Here is a 19,242-nt window from a genome sequence, read left to right on the forward strand (position 1 = left end):
AGCGGGAAATGAAGCGTCTAGACGTCGAGGCGTCTCGACCTAGACGTCAGAGTGGCAGCAGCGGGCAGTCTGCGGCGACTGAGCGGCCTACGCTACGGATGTGTGACCTAATGCGACCCTACAAGGTAGGAGAAGACATCTGTCTTTTTTTGGTCAACTTCGAGCGTACGTGTGAGAGGGCCCAGTTTAGCCGAGACTCATGGCCGCAAAAGCTGCTTACGCTTTTGCCAGGTGAGGCATCCGACGTGATGGCCCGCTTGCCAAAGGAGGAGGCGGAGGACTATGAGAAAGTCAAGTCTAGCCTCCTGCGTAAGTACACTGCCAGCACAGGCGTTTCGCCAGAAGTTCCGTGAAGCCGAGAAAGCTAGGGGCGAGTCGTACTCGGAGTTCGCCTACAAGCTGAGGGCTAATATGGAAGAGTGGCTCAAAGAGGCAAAGGCTTTCGGAGAGCACGACAAGGTAGTTGAGTGATTCGGTCTTGAGGAGTTTTATCGCCGTCTACCAGAAAACCTGAGACTCTTGGTGCAAGATAGGCCAGGGGTAAATACTGGGGATAAGGCAGCTCAACTAGCCGACGAGTTCATCGCACGTCGAGGTGCGCAGGGGCCGAAAGACGGCCAAAAAGAGTTCAGGCCGAGGCCTGATAAGTCAGGGCCGAAAGGCAGAGCTCCCTACGAAAAGAGCGGAGCAAAAGTGACCGAATCCGCGAATAATGAAACTGGCTCGGAAAACGAAAAGAACGCAAACGCAGAGGCACAGCGCCGAAAAAAGGCTTTCGAAGCGCGCAAGCAGTCCGCGTGCTACAATTGTGGCGAGACAGGGCATTTCGCAGCTAGTTGCAAAAAGGGCAAGCTTGTCTTTCACATAGTAGACCAGGGTGAGGATAGCAGACAACTTTTAGAGCCCTACGTACGCGAGCTTGCAGTTAACGGCAAACCGTGCCGAGTTCTTCGCGATTCCGCAGCAACAATGGACGTGGTCCACCCGTCCTACGTCGAACCGCACCAATTCACGGGCGATTGCGCGTGGATAAAGCAGGCCGTAGAAGCGCAAAGCGTGTGTCTTCCGATCGCCAGTATAACCATCGATGGTCCCTTCGGAAAGCTCGAAACCGAGGCCGCTGTCTCTCCCAGCCTTCCGGCGCAGTATCCGTATCTTTTCTCGAACAGGTCCGATCAGCTGCTGCGCGAAAGGGGACTCGTTTTCGGGGAAGGGATAGTGTTCGCGCTGACGCGCTCGAAGGCTCGCGAACTCGGAGCGAAGGCGGCGGTTGAAAGCAGGAACGATTCGCGAAGAGAGGAGGTGGAGAAGCTTACTGAGACTAGCGCCGACGTTGCTTCCGAACGCAGCCAGTCGGCCTCCTTGCAGGTTCAGATCGCGGGTGTCGAGCAGCAGCAGCAGCCCGCCGAAACAGATGATTCTCTGGCAGAGCTTTTTGTAGCACCTACGTCGGAAAGTTTAGAGCGGTTGCTGCACGTCGGTAGTATACGGCACTGAGCGCAGAGCAAAGAAAAGATCACACGCTGGAAAAGTTACTGGATAATGTAACTGAAGGGGTTGCGAAAAAGAACGTAAGGTTCCAGGCGAGGGAGGAGATACTTTATCGCAAGTATCGAGACCGGAGAGGGGTGGAGTATGACCAATTAGTTGTCCCGCAGGTCTATCGTCAATGATTTGTTGCATCTCGCACACGGCAACTCGTGGTCAGGGGACCTAGGCATACGAAAAACAAAAGACCGCCTATTGCAGGAGTACTACTGGCCAGGATGCTTTCGCGACGTCGAAAAGTTTGTGCGCACTTGTGATGTGTGCCAGAGAGTGGGCAAGCCAGGAGACAAAACCAAAGCGCCCATGAAACTTGTGCCGGTTATCACGGAGCCCTTTCGCCGTCTCGTGATCGACACGGTTGGCCCACTGCCCGTGACGACCTCTGGCTACCGTCACATCTTGACAGTGCTCTGTCCTGCTACTAAGTTCCCCGAGGCCGTGCCCTTGAAGGAGTTGAGCTCAGTGGAAATTGTGAACGCCCTACTGTCAGTGTTCGCCAGGGTTGGCTTCCCGGCGGAAATACAGTCAGACCAGGGTACAGTTTTTACGAGCGCACTAACGACGACGTTTCTCGAGAAGTGCGGAGTAAAACTCATTCATAGTTCCGTGTACCATCCTCAGTCGAACTCTGTCGAGAAGCTTCACTCAGTAATGAAGCGCGTTCTCAGAGCCATGTGCTACGAACGAAAGACTGACTGGAAGCTGCGTTTGCCGGCCGCGATGTTTGCTTTGAGAACGGCTCCTCACGAGACGACCGGGTTCACGCCAGCGGAACTTGTTTACGGGCGCTCGTTACGTTCCCCCTCCGCATCCTCCGGGAATCGTGGGAAGGTAGGGGCGAAGACCCGATGGTTGTAGAATACGTACTCTCGCTGATGGACCGCTTGCACAGGGCACAGCAGCTAGCGGGCACCGCAATGAGCACAGCCCAGAAAAAGTCAAAACCCTACTACGACAAGGGAGCCAGGGCACGTCAGTTTGAGGTGGGAGACCAGGTAATGATTTTGTGGCCGTCTCAACGCCACAAACTAGAAGTTCAGTGGGAAGGCCCGGCAAAGATCCTTCAAAAATTGTCTGAAACCAACTACGTTGTGAGCGTACCTGGAAAGCGCAGGCTCCAGCAAGTATACCACAGCAACCTACTAAAGCCCTACAGGCAGCGGGAAGGGGTGGTGCAGATGCTAGTTAACATACCCGAGGAGATTCCCCCCGAGATTCCGGAATGGGGTCCGCTTACACATGACGGCACGAGTAGACTCGTTAACGACCTAGTAAAGAAGGCGGAGCTGGAGCCTGACCAAAAACGTGAGTTGGAGGCACTGTTGCAAGAGTTCTCGGACCGGTTTTCGGATAAGCCCGGCAGAACTTCCCTCTTAACGCATGACATCGAGCTTACGTCTTCCCAGCCCGTGCGTTCAAAGACGTATCGAGTGTCGCCGCGACAGCGCGAAATTCTGGAAACTGAAATCCAGAAAATGTTGGCTCTGGATGTGATAGAGGCTTGCGAACGCGACTATACTTCACCCCTGATACTGGTTGAAGTTCCTGGCAAGGATCCGCGACCATGTGTAGACTATAGGAAGTTACCGAACATAGACCGAACATAGACCGAACATATACCGAACATAGAGAAACGTATCGAGAAAGTAAGCAGCGCTTGCTTCATTTCCACTTTTGACTTAGTGCGGGGATACTGGCAGGTCCCGCTGACGAAGGAAGCTAGCCGTTACGCGGCGTTTATTTCACCCATGGAGACCTTCCGACCAAAGGTTTTGAGTTTTGGGCTGAAAAACGCACCATACTGTTTTTCAAGTCTCATGGACAAAGTGTTAGGGGGTTCGACGACTATGCGTTGCCCTATTTAGACGACGTGGCTATCTATTCCGCCTCGTGGCCGGATCATCTGGAACACCTGCGCTCCGTGCTTTCACGTTTGCGTGAAGCTGGCTTAACGATCAAGGCACCTAAATGTCAAATGGCCCGCGCGGAAGTCACTTACCTTGGTCAAGTTATAGGTAGGGGTCATCGCCGACCTTCTGAAGTTAAGGTAGCGGCAATCCGAGACTTCCCGCAGCCCCGAACCAAGACAGACATTAGGTCGTTCTTGGGAATCGGAGGTTACTATCAGAGGTACATTCCGAGGTACTCTGAGCTGGCTAGCCCTCTAACCGACGCGCTTCGTAAAAACGAACCGCTAGCAGTCGCGTGGGACGAAACAAAAGAGCAGGCGTTCGCCGACCTGAAAAATGCTCTAACGAGCCACCCTATACTGAACTCGCCAGACTACTCAAAGCCCTTCGTGGTCCAGTGTGATGCTACTGACCGTGGGATGGGCGTAGTTGTGTGTCAGAAAGCTGACGACAATGAGGAGCACCCAGTATTGTACGCAAGTCGTAAGCTGACGATTCGTGAAGAAGCGTACAGCGCCTCCGAAAAGGAGTGTGCGTGTCTCGTCTGGGAGGTGCAAAAACTGGCCTGCTACCTCGCCGGCTCGAAGTTTATAGTAGAGACCGACTACTGCCCTCTCACGTGGCTGCACACGATGTCCTCAAAGAACGGTCGCCTCCTACGCTGGAGTCTGGCTCTGCAGCAGTATACATTTGAAGTGCGGTACAAAAAGGGGAAACTGAATTGCCATGCTGATGGCTTAAGTCGGAGTCCTTAAGGCAAGAAATGGCCTGTAGACGCCTGACTTTCTCAATTTCATTATTTTTCCTGACGCAGGTTTCGCCCTTTACGATTACATTTATTTTTGTGTGGGACATTTCCAATCACGCGAAATGTCACCTTTCAAGTTTGTCACTTGTCTAAAGTACTGCTGGGCAAAAATATAACTAGAGTAGTTAGTTATTCGCGTACCTTTTCGCAACTAAAAGCCTGGTAAAGCTTCAGCGTGGATTTGTCTTCGCACTTGCCGGGGATGCGGTTGTGTCTTCCTGTGTTGTTCTGTTGCTTGCCTGACCAAGCCACAGACGTTCTTGGGGAGCCACTACTCGTCCAGTGACCCGCCCGGTGAAGCTCCAGCACGGTGTCGTACAGCCCAGGCCTGGAGTAGAGTGTCTGCCGAGCACTTCACTTCGACAGCATCCCTCCGGACAACTGTTGAAGACCCTTATCCATCGGGATCTCGGACCCCCGGCGGAGAAGCTGTTACGAATCGGCCAGCGCCGCCGTACTTTCCCGCATCACTCCACGGCTGTGCGGCGAAGCCACTGCGTGCGCCTTTCTGCCGTCAGGCGCCACCATGTCGGTGACAAGTTTCGACAAGCCGAGCCAGACGCTTCGCTTTCGGCGCATTTCAAAACTTCAGCGGCTGCCGGCGAGGCTCGTCTCAACGCTCTTCAAGGACACAGAGGCCCCGCGAACTCAGCGGAGTCCTCCTCTCTCCCCTCTCCCGGACTCAACGTGCGCCGAGGCTATGAACGGCTTACGAACTCTGGAAAGAGCGTTGTGTGTGTCTGTGACGTTCGTGGCGTGTTGCAGCTTGTTGCGTTTTGACCGTTACCGCTTTTGGGTATAAATAGACCCCCGCAAGCGTTGTAAACCATTCCTGTTAGAGCAGCGAATCGATGCTGTCGCTCTGCTCGAGTCCTGTATTGTAACCTCGCCCGTCGGGGCATTGTTCTTTGGCTTCGGCTCCCCTCTCGCTATGAAGTAAACAGTTACGTTAGCCTACGGCTTCTGGACTTCTTCACGGCTGCAACAGCGGCTGGCCGCTCGCATCATACACGTTACCACTCGTATGTCGGAGGCCACGGAGCTCGGATCGGGTGCCCCCACCCGGTCGCAACAGTACCCTTATAGAGCAGAAAGCCGAATACATACAGTTTTATCAATCACTTCTTAGTGCCAAAGCGGCCATGCAAGCATCGATAGAGGCGATGAGGGCGGAACTGCACGGCTGTCTCAGTCAATTCGTTACTCCGTATAAAGCGCCTGTACCCCAGGACTTTGACATCATGGGTGAAGAACCCCTAAAGAAATCTGTATCTGGCACTGGAATTGCCGAGGTTTTTTTCCGAAAACGTTCTCTTCTTCACCACGCCATCACCACGGTTGCTAAACCCCGGGCCCCTCCGTCATAGCAATACAAGAACCGGGTCTTCGAGTCAGATTAAGTGGATACCAATCATTCCAAGGCCCCAACAACCCATACACCGCAGCTCTTGTACATCGCAACATTTCGGCAACCCATAAAACGCTTCGACAGCGTGTCCATACCGCACGACATGGTTACCATGTATCCAAAAAGTCCGTCTTCTCCTCGTCTGTATGTACTGAACGTATACAGCGACCCGAAAGAGCTCAAACAGTTCAGAACCCTGTTTTCCCTAGCCAAACAAGAAGCGAAGAATCACCCCATCCTAATAGTCGGAGATTTTAATGCCCCACACACTGCATGGGGCTATTCGACAATCACCAACAAAGGACGCTTACTGTGGGAGCATACACACTCGCACAGGCTTACACTCGAAACACCACCGGACATACCAACAAGAATAGGAAATAGCGCACAGAGAGATACCACACCGGACCTTGCATTTACTCATAACATAAAAAATGCCTGTTGGAACAACATGGATAACAATTTAGGCAGCGACCATTATATCATACAGCTTACCATCCCATCCTGTGTCACCCCTCAACCTGAACGCAAACAAAAATGTATAACGGATTGGCATGCCTTCAGGATAACCCGCAACCAATGCCATGAACAGTCCTCCGAAGAACCAACCCTAGACACATGGGTTGCGGAACTGATTAGTGATAAGAAAGCGCATGATCAGCTACTTGATCCAGAAATTCAGGCAGACATGGTATAGACTCGCGCCTCCATAGCATGTGGGCAGCCCTACGTAACCTACGAGAAAGGTGGAAAGCCAGTAAACAAAATAAACGACTAAGAAAGAAAATAGCTGAACTTGCACACAAGACAGAAAAATATGCGACTGAGCTAGCAACCAGTAGATTCGGAGAAATTTGCGATCAATTAAAGGGAACACTCAGTATGAAACGCACATGGTCCCTGCTTAGACACCTACTGAACCCGTCTCAGTCCAAAACAGCACAAACTAATTGCATGACACAGTTAATACACAGTTACCCTGGTACACAACAGCTCCTTACAACTCTCAAAGAAAAATACATTTCCAGTGGTGAACAACGCCCCATTCCAGACTATCGGGGAGTTCCTAATGAGCACCTAGATGCAGATATTACGGAGGCGGAAGTCAGGGCAGCACTTGTTAATCTCAAAACTAACTCAGCCCCGGGTAAAGATGGGGTAACCAACAAAATGTTGCGTAATCTAGACAACTCGGTTACCACATTAACGTACTTCTTTAACCAACATTGGAATGCAGGTACCCTGCCTCAAACGTGGACTTACGCAAACATCTCTTCCAAATTCCAAAGCCTGGCAAACCCTTGAGCATTGATGACCTTAGACCCATCTCACTCACATCTTGCATAGGGAAACTTCTAGAGCATATCATACATTCTCGCCTCCTCAAACTCATAAATCAAAGAAACGCTCTCGCATCCACAATGTTTCGCTTTCGTGCTGGGCTCTCAACTAACGACATTCATTTTCAACTTCATCATGACATCCTAGCCACACCACCGCGGGCCGACACAGCTGCAATTCTAGACTTAGACCTTGCAAAGGCCTTTGATAGAATCACGCATCAGGCAATATTACAGGGCCTTTCTACTATCTACCCCGGCATAAAAACATACAACTACATTAAAGCCTTCATCACCTCGCGAACAGTGACGCTCCGCCTTGGCCCTCTAGAAACGGAAGAATTTAGCTTACCATCTATAGGAACACCACCAGGAGCAGTGCTTTTACCGCTACTCTTTAACTTAGCCGTACTTCAAATCGCGGAAGCACTGAACAAAATACCAAATCTTCACCATAGTCTCTATGCGGACGATATTACAATCTGGACCAAGGGGGGCAGTGACGCCGAAATAGAAGAAATTCTCCAAGCTGGTGCGACAGCTGTAGTAGAGGGCGCTGCCCTCGCTGGCCTCCAATGCTCCCCCACGAAATCTGAGCTATTGCTTCTACCCCCAAGGAAAAGACAACATTGGAACCCAAATATCCATGTTTATATTGAGTCTCACCGATTGTCTCAAAAATAAAAGTTCTCGGACTCACTATAAATCGCTCCAGAACTACTACGGACTTTATAAAACAACTTTCTTCTCACGTACCCCAAACCATCGGGTTAATTTAATTAAACGCATTGCTACCTGAAATAACGGCGTTAAACAAGCTAATCGACTACGTTTAATCCAAGCATTTGTCATCAGCCGTATTACATACTCCCTCCCGTACCTCCTCCCAACTGACGCGGACCTAGCAAAAATAAATTGTCTGATACGGAAAATCTATAAGGTTGCCTTACAACGCCAACCCGGCACTTCCACTGCCAGGCTTGAGACCACCGGTACCTACAACATGGCACAGGAGCTCATAGAAGCGCACCGTATTGGACAACTGAATCGACTAACCAAAACACTTCCCGGACAGCATCTGCTTCAACGCCTCCAACTCAAAGCGCCCATCATCACAGCTTCCAAGTCTTCTATCCCACTGGAAATTCACGCTGACATCAGAATCCGCCCCCTCCCTCGAAATATGCACCCTGATGCACACCGGGGCCGCAGGATGCACAGGACCAAAAAGCTTGCTGAAAAGTACCCGATACGCCCAGACACAGTGTATGTCGATGCAGCTGAATATCGGCACCGCAATGCATTCGCTATAGCAGTCATCAACTCCCCAAACAATCCGCCACTCACTTCTCTCACGATCCGCACGGCAGAACCGGTCACTGCGGAAGAGGCGGCAATCGCAGTAGTCCTTGCAAGTCGGCCACCACCCTCAATCATATTTTCTGATTCGAAAACGGCCATTAGAAATTATGCTGCAGGTACCATCTCACCCCAGGCCCTAAAACTTATCCTTCAAAACCCACCTACTACCCAAGTTGAGTTGATTTGGACTCCTGCCCACACTGGGCTTGGGGGTAACGAGGTGGCACACACGACAGCCCGAGCACTCACCTCCCGGGTGTGCACCACCTCTGTAGCCTCTCACAGAGCCAGATCAGCCCGAAATAGCCTATTGAGCTACAACGAAATAACTACTCATTACCGCCTCTCTCGCCTCAAATACCCACCGGCCCACCCCTCACTGATTTACACGGAAGAACGACTATGGAGGCTCGCACAGACCGAATCCCTTCCCAATAGGGCCCTTCTCCATCACATGCATCCCTCAGTTTACCCCTCTCCCTTTTGCCCACTACGCGGAGACAAGGCCACGGTGCAACATCACATGTGGGCTCCATATGATCCCCTCCCTCAAATCAATTCCTCGGAGCTCTGGGAGGCAGCGGTGAGCTGCTCTGACCCGGAGAGACAGAAGATCATCATAGCCCGGGCTACGAAGGTCGCCGCACAGCTCTGGCTGCTGGCCACCTCCCTCGCTTAGAGGTCTTCTTTAATAAAGTGCTTCTCTCTCTCTCTCTCTCTCTCTCTCTCTCTCTCTCTCTCTCTCTCTCTCTCTCTCTCTCTCTCTCTCTCTCTCTCTCTCTCTCTCTCTCTCTCTCTCTCTCTCGACCGCACGAAGACACCAAGATCTTAAACAATACCTCGCAGCATCGCGGGTGGCCTTGCGCTGCTACCGATGTAGAAAATTGCACCCCACCAACAGGCCAATCAAGAAAAACAAACAATTATGCATGCATGTGCATAAAGAATAAAATTTACACCATCTTCCCGCGAGGGGAACCATGGGTAGATGCGACGCATCGTGGGGCTTCCGTTGCGTTTCCGTTAGGTTGTTTCCATTTAGCGTGTCAATTTGTTGTTGTTTCCATTATATTACGTACGGTTGCGCCGACCATCGCGATAGCAGGCCTGTTAGTCTCCATTCAAATCATCGGTGGTCATCGGATGTCATCGGAGCGGCGGAACGACTGAGCGGAGCGGCGCAGTTACCGCGTTTATATGTACCGCGCGTTAACGATGAGGGGAATGAGAGAGAGCAGTGCATGCGCATGTGTTAGATGTTTAACCGAGCGCTAACGCGCGCTGACGCACAGCTGGCACGGCGACGTGAGCGAGCGCTAACACGCAGATGGCGCTGCGGTAAGAGCGGCGTTAGCGGGCAGCTGGCGCGGCGAGGAGAATGGGGGAGGGCGCTGCGGTGAGAGCGGCGTTAGCGCGCAGCTGGCGCGGCGAGGAGAATGGGGGAGGGATGCGGACTACGGACGCCGGAAGACGCCGGAGGGACAAGGCGAGTTAAAGAGATGCGTTGCATCTAAAAAAAGGCGTGGGTAAAATGAAACCGGAGCACAAACGTGAAACGCAGGGCAGGACTGCAGCGCCACTCTTGCAGCATTTCTAGCTTCTTTCATCGGCGTTCAATGTATCAACCCTGGTTCGAGGTGGTGTCCACGTCGTTTGTTGAGGCTGTTTGCGCCTCTTTGAGACGTGCGTTCCTTTTGCCTTACTAAATGTCATACCATGATTTCGTTACCTCTGACGCATTTTGCTCAGTCAACTAAGGATCTGTCAAGTCTCCAGACTGTTGGCGAGAGCCGTAACGTCGCCTTCGCCTTCAGCGTCGTCTCCAACTACGACTCGGTCAAATCTCCTGGTGTTCGGTGAGAGCCATTGTGTTGGTTATCAACGTCATCGCGGCCTGGACAAGGGCTGTCCATCTTAACAATCACAAGCTTTGCACGCACTGGAAGGAGTCCACGCGACTCGTGTGTCCGCTTCTACTGGTCTCGTTGCTCGATAGACTGCGAAGTCATGAGTGCGAGCTCGCACGTACGGCCATGGCTAGTTCTAATGTCGCAGGCACGAACGCTGTTACCTCCGTCGATGTCGGCAGCGGCGTCCTCGCAGTTCCGAATGAGACGCCCTGTATACTTCACGTCTGGGCCTTTAACCTCGACGAGGAACTGAAAGATATTAACCGTATCGTCAAGCGGTACGAATTTGTCGCCATGGACACGGAGTTTCCCGGTGTGACGTTCAAAGTCATAAGCAACTGTCCCAGCTGAGCAGACTACGACTACCAGAGCCTCCGCTCGAACGTGAACATGATAAAGGTCATCCAGATAGCCTTCAACTTCATGGACGAGGCCGGAAACAAGCCTCCACACTACTGGACCTGACAATTCAACTTCAAGTTTGACCTCACGAAGGACATGTACGCTGACAATTCCATCGTACTGTGGCATAGGATTCGAGAGGCAAACAAAACAGGGCATCGACACGTACGAGTTTGCCCAGCTGTTGACGTTGTGCGGCGTGGTCCTTTCAAAGGACGGGAAGTTGATCTGCTTTCACGGTGCCTACGACGTGGCCTACCTGCTGAGACTGCTGACGAACGGGCCGCTGACGCAAGACATATCCGAGTTCATCGAGGTGATGAGGCTCTACTTCCCTGTGGTCTACGATTTCAAGCACCTGGCGCAGACTTGCACGTACCTCAAGGGAGGCCTCAAAACGATGGCTGACAAGCTGGAGCTGGAGCAGATAGGGCGGCGACACCAGGCAGGAAGCGACAGCTTGCTGACTGGAGAAGTCTTTTTCGAGATACGAGAGATCTTTTTTGAAGGAGAGATCACCAACGCCAAGCTCTGCGGACCTCTGGTCGGTCTGGGTATTCCGTAGTTGACGGCTCGAACAAGGAGAATGAAACGCCGAACTCGCCAGCAGCTTCCAGCGCCTCGCTTCCTACCCCCTTTCCCCTGCTCTATATAGCGACCTGCTCTATATAGCTTCAAAAAGCAAAGCACTGCCCTGGGAATTATCGTAGAAATTTTCCTTTCTGATGTACATCTCTAACGAAGATTTAGCTTCCATTTTTCCCTCTCCATTTATTCGTTTCTATCTGCCTTGCCTTTTTTTTGGTTACCTTGGCTGTCTTGAATTCTCCACTGTTCTTTCCGTATTTCATCGTTAGCCTTCTAGTCTTCCTTAGCCAGTGCGTGTCCACGCTTTTCATGTATAGGTACCTAAAAACTTTAGTGGTACACCTACGTTGATTCGTTGCTCTAAACCTCCTCTCAAAACCTATTTTACTCTGCGCTTCTCGAACTTCAAACGACCCCCAGCCCGGATCTCCCTGCACTGCTTCGCTAGTTGTTTTTCCATGCGCTCCTAATGTCAAACGGCCTACCGTTCTCTTGTTCACTTCAAAGCCTGCTAGACCGTCTGATTTTAAGCAGACTACTGCATTCGCAAATGTGGGACCCGGAACCATTACTCCTTTCCACATTCATCTCACTACTTCATATTTGTTATACCCCCACAGAGCTGTATGCTTCAATATTTCCTTACCCTTAAGTTGCTCCTCGTGAGTTCTTAAGTAGTTATCCCCTTCGTTTATCCACACTCCCAAATATTTATATGCAGCTCCGAGTCTGCCTAGGTATTCCAGGAGTAAAGAAAAAACGCGATCTTCCCATACCAGCCCTGCAACAGCTAACTTTGACATACCTGCACGAGACATACAATGACCGAACCCATGTATACACCGATGGCTCGGTAACATCGTCGGGTTCTGCCGGCGCTGTTATTATTCCACAAATGTCACTGTCCAGCCAATCCAAGATAGCCAATCCTACAACCTCCACGGCTACAGAACTTACGGCCATCCGTTGCGCTCTTCGCACCATCGAGCAAAGTTCGTGCCGCAGATGGGCTATCTTCTGTGATTCGAAGGCTGCACTTCAGTCTCTCCAGTCAGCCCTGTGCCGGGGTGCTCACGAACAGCTCCTGACAGAAATAAGAATGGTGTACGACCGTGCTACCCAGGCGGGTCATGATGTCACCCTGCAGTGCTTCCCAGCCACTGCGGCATTGTCGGCAACGAAAGTGCAGACGCTGCCGCCCGGCTGTCGCATCAAACAGCGGCGACTGTGCTCATTCCACTGTCTAGGACGGACGCAGCTAGGGCCCTCCGCATACTTGCCCGGGAAACAGCAATCTCCCAATGGCATCCAGAAGAATTCACATGTGCACGCATGGTGCCCTTGACCCGCACCTGCAGCGTCCCCTTCCACAAAGCCTCCCACGGTCTGACGCAACTCTTTGCCGTCTCTGGCTGCACTCTAAGCTGGGTAACCCTTAATAGAGGTATACATTTTCGAATTTTCGTAACCTATAATTTATAAGGTACAAATGTAACCTATATCTTCATAACCTTTATATACGTATACACGTAAGGGTTACGCAGTTATCGGTTACTTTGCAGCTTTCAGCATGTATACCTTTATATAAGTTACATCTACCGCCGTCCATGGCCACAAAAATTGGAAGGTGTGATGTTGCGCGCCAGGCGCGCTTTCGCCGGCGCCGCTGTGGCGACACCCCGAAGGCGCCTTTCCCGCGTGGTAAACAAACATTGCGTTAGTTGAAGATATGTGCGACCATGCTGTCCGTTGCGCCGTCTAAACTTTTGCGTCGGGTGTCTTTTCTTCGTCCCTTGAATAAACTGCCGGCCACACGGCTGGGGCTAAAAGAGAAGTTACTTTTATAATTCCTAAAACAGCAGTGCCAAAAAGCTTGAAAATGTTGTCTTAATATATATGCATTGCAATACTTGTTCGATAATCGTTACCCAGGTTGTCACCCAAAAATCTTCGTGAGTATTGGCAGCGCTTAAGTCTTATAAACAGGCATAACTAAATTTGATGTTTGCATCAGCTTTGTGCCATTTAAGAAACCAGTATCAATTTCAAACATGCATGATAGGTCTTTTGGTAAATTAAGCTTTAGTTAAACAGCATTAGGCTTTAGTGAAACCAAGCTTGAGTGGAAACATGCACTTGATAGCATACTTCAAAAGGACGGCAAAGTTATGATAACATAGCCTTAAGCCAAAAATTCTTGTCTGACAACCTAGGCCATGACTATCAAAAGAGAATTGCAGTACATGCACACATATTTGCGCATTTAACAGGAGCACATTTCCAGAAGTTTGGCATCAGTAGTTTTGAACATTCACATTTATTATTATGAAACATTTATTCACATTTATTATTATTATGAAACCTGTGGACTATTTATTAAAAAGCAAAGCTGCGAACCACCCCCAACGTTATTATCGTTCCTTAATGAGTATTAGACGAGTGCGGATTCCTGTGCGAATTGGTGTTTCCTATGTTGCTTTAGACTTCCAGGTAAAATTCGGTTTATTCATATATCCTTATTAAACCTATTTAATAAATGTTGCGTGAACAGCTTCACAAACATGGCCAAATATACAAATTCTTTACCTCAATACTTGCACGGATGTATGCAAAGCATTTCAAATTGTTTGGATACTGCCATTGAACAATTTCAGACGAATTCGAGTTTGAGCTACATTTATAAGATGGTTCTCAGGGGTGCACTTTCCCAGTACAGCGTTCTTGTCATGGTTCCACACAGAAAAAACGCAGAATGTGGGAAAGTAGAAAGAACATTTATTACAAATTCACTTTTTCATACAAAGCAGTGTTTATGGCTATGTTCCCTACATTCTCTGTTTCACTCAGTCTAATATTATAGGTTCCAACTGAGTTTTGATTCCCACGCCAAGTTATCGTTTTTTATGCAGCACTGACAAGTTCATAGGCCGATTGCAATCTGCCTTTTGGACAAACTTTAAATGGGATCTATAATTTCCTGCATGAAAAAAAGGCGCTTGGAAAAATTTAGAGATAAGCTTCGCAATTTATACGTAGTACACAAGCAGGCACAAAATCAGGGCACGCTGAAGATTTCCCGCGTTCATCTTGTTCCCTGCTGCCGCAGATGGAGGTATATATGTGAGGGGCCGTCACTTGGATTTCCCCACCTTGAAGAGCCATCTACAGAAAATTTCAGAAAAAGAACAAAATCTAGTGCAACCATAAGCCCCTCACACCAAACCACAGGCATGTGAAGTACGAAAAATATATTGCACGGAAATGAAGACGGAGACCAGAGAATGAAATGAAAGGCCACACAAGAGGAGTGATTTACGGCCTTTCCTAATAATTTCACATCATTTCGGTAGTCGTTACAGAGTAATTTGGCCGCATTGTTCAGAACAACGCGAAGCCACTAGTCATACTGTCCAACCTTCCCGAATTTTAATCGTGCCGTGTTCCAGTATATCTCGCGAAATGTTTCTGCATGCTCACCCAGAACAGGCAGAAACTTTGGGCTACGAGATAAACTGACATACATTTGCCAAAAAAAGAAAACAAAAACGTTCCTCCGCGCCTTCATGTGGAATCGCTAGTACACGCAACAGAGCGAACGTCGCACTAAACCCAGGAAACGTGCTTTCACGATGCTGACGCCACCTGGCGTCACATTTTTGGCTGTACTTAAACATCCTCCCCCCCCCCCCACCCCCCCCCCCCCTTGTACTGGCAGTTTCATTTTGAGCAAGGATCCCACGTGGAAGCCGAAACGTTTTTCATTTAAGTAAAGTGTTCTTATCGGTGGTTTCTTCCTCGGCTATCAGTAAAAAGGAATCGCCAACTTACGTTTTTTCTTCGTCCAGATGTGTTGTGGGAGAGGATACATATAGAACTTGCACTGATCTTTAAGTGGCATTCCCAGGAGGTCTGTACCTGTAATGACTCGAAGGGTTCTTTGGGTTAAAATGTGATAGGCTTTAGAGCTGGGCAGTTGGTATACATTCATAATGAAAGAACACCTCAAACTTGACAAGACGAAGAAAAGAACACAGCACAAGCGCTCACTAACAATTGGAGATTTCTTACAGAGCTATTTTAGAAAAAGAGTTCTTGTTGGCTCTGCAAAACCACGCATCTTATAGAATAGCTAGAGTTGCTGAAACACTACAAAGCTCCATGCTGAGGAAATCGTTATGTGAATTCATAACGTTCATGTAGTAGCGAACTGATAGAAAGAGTCACTAAACATGAGGCAAAATAAGATACGAAATATAACATCATAACACTTGAAGAAAGGCCTCGCATTTTTACAAGTGAATCATTCTTTTGTCTGTGCAGGCCTGGGTGCCATCTTTACAAAGAATATTGGAATGAATGTGTTTTAGTTATTGCATTTTCATACCGTTGTTTCCGCTGAAATCAGACTTCATTTCAACTTGTGTCATACGCAGGGGAGTCCTGGTTGTCAGCTCAAGGAACACTGCCTGCAAGAAAAAACAGTAGTACCGATAAGTCATAGCATAGGTAGCCAGATGCAACCACACTTTTTGAACAGCTAGGATCCGATGAGGGTGCAGAACCCATTTTTACACCTGCACCTGTCTCTGTGTAATTCGTCACAATTTCTGTATCATCAAAAAACAACAATCAAGCAGCCTGCATGCTGGCTCATACATACCACCATTTTTGTAAAGTCGCTTTACTGCACTACACTAGGATCACGCGAGACAATCATTTGCCCTGCAATACCACGCGAATAAATAAACGACTGATTTGTGCGAATGAGAATAATAAACCACTTAACATGGTGGAAATGGCCCGCTGTCTCAAAATGACTAACACCAAATTTACCCACTCAAGGAAAAGAATGAAAAAAAAGAAGAGTGTTGTACATACGAAAACTTTTTATTGTGCCGTAAGGGAAACTTTCACAAAAAAGAGGCTTGTGCTGGACAAAAGTGAGTTTAGAAATTTCGGGCAGCATTTAGTGGACTACTTTTCTGCAGCACACACCTTGTGTTTATCCGGATATATTACTACAAGACCAATAAAATGGACACCATTTCGAATATATGCAGCGAGAAAAATGAACATTTCCCGACGACTGAAACAAAATGATAATACCCAGAGAATAGCGCGATAATATAAGACTTTAATGGGAAAAAATTCAATTATTCAAACAGAGCTACCTGACAATTACATGGGCCAATAACTGGTCAAGTGCGCCCGATGCAGCGAACAGCGTAAACAAAACGCTCAACACATGACGAAGGCGCGCAAACAGAGCAGAAAGCAGGTCACGGGCGCCGTTATTTGCGCTTTCGCGATCGTCCGCTCTAGTCTGACGCAACGAACGCAAGCCCGTGATTTCATTCAATTGCCGTCGCGGACAACAGAAAACGTCCATCGAAGCAACCAGTGAGGTAACGAAAATCCCTCTCGAATGCTGCAATTTCAAATTGAAAAGCCCCCAGCGAAAACATACATCCAATGAAAATACGGAAACCGTTACGGGAATATACTCACCGAGTTCGCTTTCACTGGCGCCGGGGCATTGGTGAAAACGCGGCCACCGGGCCTGCCGGCGCCGCCATTTCTCTATATCCCGTCATGCAACGGAGAAATCAACGGCCGCCGAGAGAGAAGGTGCGACGAGCATCTCTAGAGGTTACAGGGCGTTTTATAGGTTACAACGTAGAGGTTACATGTCAGATTTTGTTGATGTAACCTATAAATCATTACTGTAACCTATAAACCGCTTTCAACTTCACGCTTGTAACCCTTAGAATGGACTGGGATAAAGAAAACATCAAAATAGATTCACTGTAACCTTTATTTTATAGGTTACTTTCGTTTAGAAGTTACATTATGGGTTACCAGGATTAGAGTGTGGGGGTGGCTTTCACAAATGCTTATTCATACACAATAGGAATGGCAGCAAGTGAGGAGTGCGAAACGACGCCGGAGCCGATCCGGCACGTTTTATGCGAGTGCCCACGCTACTCGCCTGATGCCCACGCTACTCGCCTGAAAGAAAAAAGCTGTCGTCAGCACTGAGGAACCTGGACTCTCGGCGGCCATTTTCGGAGGAGAAGATTCTGCGTTACTGGCCCTCTCAGTCATCCAGACTATAGACTGAAAGCCTCCAGTGTCTCTCGGTGTCAGTGCTTCAGCGCTGGGCATACGTGTCTACTCCCACTTTTCTTCATTCTTTCTTTTCTCTTTTTTTGCCTATTTTCCCTTGCCCACGTGCAGGATAGCAAACTAGGCTCTAGCCAGGTTAACTTTCCTGCCTTCCTTCTACACCCTTCCCTTCCTTCCTTCCTTCCAAATATTTATATTCCTTGACTCTTGGTAATTCGACATGCTGCATTGACACTGCGTCAGCGCTAGTGTCATTGAAAACCATTATTCGCGATTTCTCTGCGCTAAAATTCAATCCGAGGTCGGTGGCTTCCTAACCGCTAATATTTGTGAGGCGTTGCATATCGGTCTGGTTATCAGCTAAAAGAACAATGTCGTCTGCGTATAACATTCCCGGAATACGCTGTTATACCACTTCGCCTTGCAACATATGTGTTAGAATGAACCCTACGTGACTTTCTTCTAGTTTCTTTTCTAACCCTGCCATGCAAAGCATAAACAGTATTGGGCTCAAAAGGCATCCTTGTTCCAGTCCCCGATGGGTGTTCACCTGCTGTGCGTATTTCTGCCCTTCCCATGTCAGATCCACTCAATTATCTTTATAGATCGCTATAAGGAACTGTATTAATTCGGCTTCTAATCCCTGGAGTTTCAGCATTCTCCACAGCAGTTCTCTGTTTACGTTGTCATATGCCCCTTTAACGTCCAAGAACGTAATCCATAATGGTCTATGTATGTATGTATTGGAAAAAGAAGATCGACCAGCAGACGTAAATTGTCTCGCCTAGGGGGCGGACACCGGAACGCCTGCTGGTGTAGGAGGGGAGGGATAGGGGGGAAAGAATACACAGGAATAGGAGGATAGGGGAGAAGGTTGACATTATAATGCATATAACACAAAAGAAAAAAAAAACAAGAGAAAAGAAGTTAAACATTGAGGAAATTGGCATTAAGGTCCATTCTCCGCTTTCGCAATTTTGATCCACTGTGTTATCACGAACAAATTATCATACAATCAGCTGTCTTGTCTAAATCCATTCTGCAGTTTCCCCAAGGATTTAATTTTCTTCCCTCCATGCTTGAATTTCTTATTTGATCGCCTGCATTACGAATCTATACACCACTGACGTTACTGTTAGTGGTCTGTATGGATTAATACTGGCTTTGTTGCCTCTGCCTTTATGTATTAAATTCATCCTACTTTCTAGCCAATCCTCCGGTACTTGTTTGGTTTGTATCCCCTTTCTATTGCCCTCATAAACGATGCCTTACCTTTAGGTCCACGCAGGTTTATCAGCTGCATTGGTATTCCGTTCGGGCCCACTGCTGTTTGGAGGAAACCTTTTTTTCTGCTTTTTTACAGTCAAGGTTGCTCAAACTTACTTCCCTTTCCGCAGTCTTCTGTGGCGCTTATGTTATCGGTGCAGGCTTCCCTACCTCTATTTCCTAAACTTCTCACTAACCACTCGATGAATATGCGCCAACGCGTGCCCTCCTCCTAAATAGGTGTTTCCCCTTCTTATCAATCAAGAATTTTTGATGGATATCGTTTCTTGAGCTTAGTAATTTTACATGGTTCCAAAACTTCTTGGGTGCGATTTTGTCCTTCTTCCGTATTTCTGCCATCCATTTTTCGCTTTTTTGCTTGACCTTTGCTTGCACCATGTGCACTTCTAGTTTCTTTTCCCGGTAGCTATCCCATTTTTCCTTCACTACCTCCAGTTTCATACCAGTACTTTTTGCCTCTCTATGTTCTCTCGACGCCTTTTTTCGCATGGTCAATCGCCTTTTTTATTCCTTATCACACCAGCTTCTAGGATTGTTTCGTTGCTTGGCTTCA

The 19,242-nt window shown here is 48.6% G+C and overlaps 1 long non-coding RNA gene and 1 pseudogene across 1 annotated transcript; one reads left to right on the forward strand and one right to left on the reverse strand.

Moving 5' to 3' along the window:
- Positions 1–1,851: 1,851 nt before the first annotated feature.
- On the forward strand, positions 1,852–11,253 carry LOC144159838 (CCR4-NOT transcription complex subunit 7 pseudogene; annotated as a pseudogene).
- Positions 11,254–14,243: 2,990 nt separating this feature from the next.
- Positions 14,244–15,874, reverse strand: LOC144170707 (uncharacterized). The gene is made up of 3 exons (XR_013322662.1): positions 15,661–15,874; positions 15,105–15,191; positions 14,244–14,438 (listed from the first exon to the last, which is right to left on the reverse strand). It is a non-coding gene; the product is annotated as an uncharacterized LOC144170707 (long non-coding RNA).
- Positions 15,875–19,242: the final 3,368 nt, after the last annotated feature.

Source organism: Haemaphysalis longicornis, unplaced genomic scaffold (genome assembly GCF_048455015.1).
Source record: "Haemaphysalis longicornis isolate Haplotype H1 unplaced genomic scaffold, Haemaphysalis longicornis Haplotype H1 scaffold_1, whole genome shotgun sequence".
Classification (NCBI taxonomy): domain Eukaryota; kingdom Metazoa; phylum Arthropoda; class Arachnida; order Ixodida; family Ixodidae; genus Haemaphysalis; species Haemaphysalis longicornis.